This window comes from Olea europaea, unplaced genomic scaffold (assembly GCF_002742605.1).
Source record: "Olea europaea var. sylvestris unplaced genomic scaffold, O_europaea_v1 scaffold1152, whole genome shotgun sequence".
Taxonomy (NCBI): domain Eukaryota; kingdom Viridiplantae; phylum Streptophyta; class Magnoliopsida; order Lamiales; family Oleaceae; genus Olea; species Olea europaea.
In genome coordinates, this window is record NW_019228918.1 from 209270 (window position 1) to 213438 (window position 4169).

Consider the following 4169-nt stretch of genomic DNA (forward strand, 5'->3'; position numbering starts at 1 on the left):
CCAATAAGATCTCTGCCACTTCAGGCCAATTGAAGTCACCTGGTACAGGTGTTATGTTTTCCCACGTGAGCTGGTAGTAGTCTTGTATAACTTCGGGTGAGAATATGATCCATTTTCCCCGGACCCAAGTCTGATGTAAGTGATCGGACCCTGGTGTGTCAATTTCAGTATTGAAGTTGGTGTAAAATTTCCCCACCAACAATTCATAACTCCGATGTGGATGCTCCACTATTTTATGCCATCCACAGTTCTGCACCAAAGTAGCGAGCTCGAAACCAGGAAAGTCGTCTAACTTAACAGCCCTTTCTGGTATCACTGTCCAACGACTCACTATGTTCTCATAACGGGCTGCTGCCCCGGCAGTTAAAAATCTCTGTATACCTCCTTCAAGCATACGAGTGCGTGCCGTGCCGGATGATGAGCCGACCTTCTCTTTCCCTTTTGAAGTTCGTTTTGGTGGCATCCTTCAAAGTTAGAAAATAGCAAGCATTAGCCATCTTGTTATACAATGAGAAGTCGCATGAAATGAAAAGCACGGAAAACACAAATCCCCCAAACTTGTTTCAATAAGCATGTATACTACCACGGTGTAATAAACAATGTATGATGATTAGAGTAGTATAAATGTATAGTCCACATGGAAATATAAGGAAATTTTGGAAGAATGTGCTCATAGTTAAAGGGTTGGAGTTATGGTTGAGTGTACACCTTCAGCCCCGGGCATCATCGAGAATTATCAAGATTGTCCCAGGCATCCTCTGGGCATATGGAAGTATGCAATGAGGTCTAGCACATATTCAAATTTCAGCCCAATCGGAGTTCGTTTGGTGTGTCAAATAGTAGTGTAAAATAAAGGACGGAGGGTGCTTGGGCATGCTATGACTTAGCTATTTTCGTACATGTGTGTGGTAATGTTGTCTAAGTCGTATTTTTTGGTAATACGTCACAATGAGTTACTTCATTCATCGAATAGTCAAATGCCATGCTGGATGTTTGTGAATGTAAAAGATTACCACACATGTGCATTTCATCGAACATGTTGTGTGCAATGTGAGATCTTTATATACTAGCCAACAATTGATGAGTTCACATAGTTCCGCATTCACAATTCAAGTACCACGCGCATAGCACCCATCAATCAAATGAATTGAAGGCAAAGGGTACCCAAAATACGCAAAAATCAATCAACTTGGCAATTTATCAAACACATGACATGCATTCCCAAGAAGACCATATAAAACCCAATATCCCCGAAATTCGAATTACCCCATGACCCAATTGAATTATAACCAATACATTCCATCCATCATCAACTCCCCAAGCATCCCAAAATGCAGAACATCAAATCGAAATACATGAAATACACGAGCACCATGGAGGAGATAGGGAAGAGGAGTACCTTCAAGATGATTGTCAACCTTAAATTCGAGATCCTTGTGGAGTGTAGGTGATTGTGATGTAATCAAGTGTGAAAAGTGGATCTAAGATGAAATTGGGCGAGTGAGAATGGGTGATGAATGAATGGGAATTGAAAAACCATGATATGGGCGTGGGTTAAAAACCCACGCTGTTTTTGATCTATGCGACCGCATAGTTATATTCTATGCGGTCGCATAGGTATAAGAAAACTTGGGTTTTCATCTTCGGTTGGTGTCTATGCGATCGCATAGACACAAATTTTTTTTTTTTAAAGAAATAGAATAAAATAAAATAAAAAGAGTGCCATTTTTGTCAAATTTTTTTTTTAATAAAATTTAAACTCGCCCAAAATCGATTTTTCATAACTGTTGTCCCGCATTCTGAAAGTTTAACCAAAACGAACATCTTCGCACATAGGAATGTGTGACACACACTCGAACACCCAAACACTTCATTCAGCACACATTCCTGCAACATTAAACGTGTAGTGCCTAGGCTATCATGCAAAATATGATCTATGACCTAAGAAACAAATTAAACTCAAACAAATTCCTAAACTAATGCAATGCAATAAAATAAAATAAGGGATACAGTGGGTTGCCTCCCATTCAGCGCTATGTTATAGTCGATAGCTCGACTTTACCGTAATGCGTCATTTTGGTGATCCAAGTTGGACGGTAGACTTGTCCTTTGAGAAATCACCGCCCCAGTAGTGCTTCAACCGCTGTCCATTGACTTTGAATGTCCCCTTGCTGTCGTGAGTGATCTCAATTGCCCCATGTGGAAATACTTGTGTAATGGTATATGGACCAGACCATCTCGATCTCAATTTTCTTGGAAACAGCTTAAGCCTGGAGTTATACAGTAATACTCTTTGCCCCACTTGAAAGTCACGCCTCTGGATATGCATGTCATGCCATTTCCTGGTGCGCTCTTTATAGATCTTTGAGTTCTCATAGGCTTCCATTCTGAGTTCATCAAGTTCATTCAGTTGTAACAGCCGTTTTTCACCTGCAGCCTTCAAATCCAAGTTCAACTTCTTCATTGCCCAGTAAGCATGATGTTCGATCTCGAGAGGTAGATGGCATGCTTTCCCAAAAACCAGTCGATATGGAGACATTCCTATAGGAGTCTTGAATGCAGTCCTGTAGGCCCACAAGGCATCGTCCAGTTTCTTTGACCAATCCTTTCGTGATGAGTTAACTGTGACTTCCAGAATACGCTTCAATTGCCTATTGGATACTTTGACCTGTCCGCTGGTTTGGGGATGATATGCGGTGGCTATGCGGTGCTTGACGCCATATTTTGATAACAACTGCTCGAACTGACGATTGCAGAAATGTGTGCCCCCGTCACTGATTATGGCTCTCGGTGTCCCAAACAGGGTGAAAATATTCTTCTTCACAAACTCAATCACCACTTTCCCATCATTTGTAGGCAATGCAACCGCTTCAACCCATTTCGAGACATAGTCCACCGCCACTAAAATGTATCGATTTGAAAAGGATGGTGGGAATGGCCCCATGAAATCGATCCCCCAGACGTCAAATAATTCTACCTCCAAGATACTACTCAAAGGCATCTCATTTCTTCTAGAGATGTTACCCGTGCGCTAACATCGGTCACACCTCTTTACAAATTCAAACGCATCCTTAAAGAGTGTGGGCCAGTAAAAACCTGATTGGAGAATTTTCGCCGCTATCTTAGAAGCACCAAAATGCCCTGCATATAGTGATGAGTGACAGTTCTCTAATATCAAAGGCACCTCTTCCTCTGGTATACAACGCCGAACGATTTGATCAGCTCCCCGCCTGTAGAGAATGGGGTCTTCCCAAAAGTAATACTTCAATTCCGCGAAGAATTTCTTCTTCTCGTGACTTGAGTAATCTGGCGGTATGATAGACCTGGCTAAATAGTTAACTATGTCTGCATACCAGGGTGTTTCCATCACACCAAAGATCTGCTCATCTGGGAAGATCTCGTTTATTTCCACTGTCTCTTCCTGTTCTGTGTCCTCAAGCCGAGATAGGTGGTCCGCCACCACGTTTTCACTGCCTTTCTTATCCTTAATTTTCAGGTCAAACTCTTGAAGTAGCAATATCCAACGGATGAGGCGTGGCTTAGCATCCTTCTTCTCCATCAAGTATCTGATGGCGGTATGATTTGTGTAGACTATGACCTTCGACCCCACAAGATATGATCGAAATTTGTCAAACGTATAGACTACAGCAAGAAGTTTTTTCTCCGTAGTGGCATAATTTAACTGAGCATCGTTCAAAGTCTTACTTATATAGTAGATCACATGAAATACCTTATTCCTTCGTTGACCCAACACGGCTCCCACAGCATAATCACTGGCGTCACACATTAATTCAAATGGCAGGTTCCAATCCGGTGTGATAATTACAGGTGCTGAAGTCAACTTCTCTTTCAAAGTGTTAAAGGCCTGCAGACACTCATCATTAAACTCAAATGTGGACTCCTTCATCAGTAAACAGCATAGAGGTTTGGTAATTTTTGAAAAATCCTTGATAAACCTTCTGTAGAATCCAGCGTGCCCAAGAAAACTGCGAACACCCTTCACTGAGGTAGGTGGTGGTAAATTCTCGATCACCTGAATCTTTGCCCTGTCCACTTCAATACCCTTTGCTGAACTTTTGTGCCCTAGTATGATGCCTTCTTGCACCATAAAGTGACATTTCTCCCAATTCAACACCAAGTTGGTCTCTGTACACCGTTGTAGCACAAGA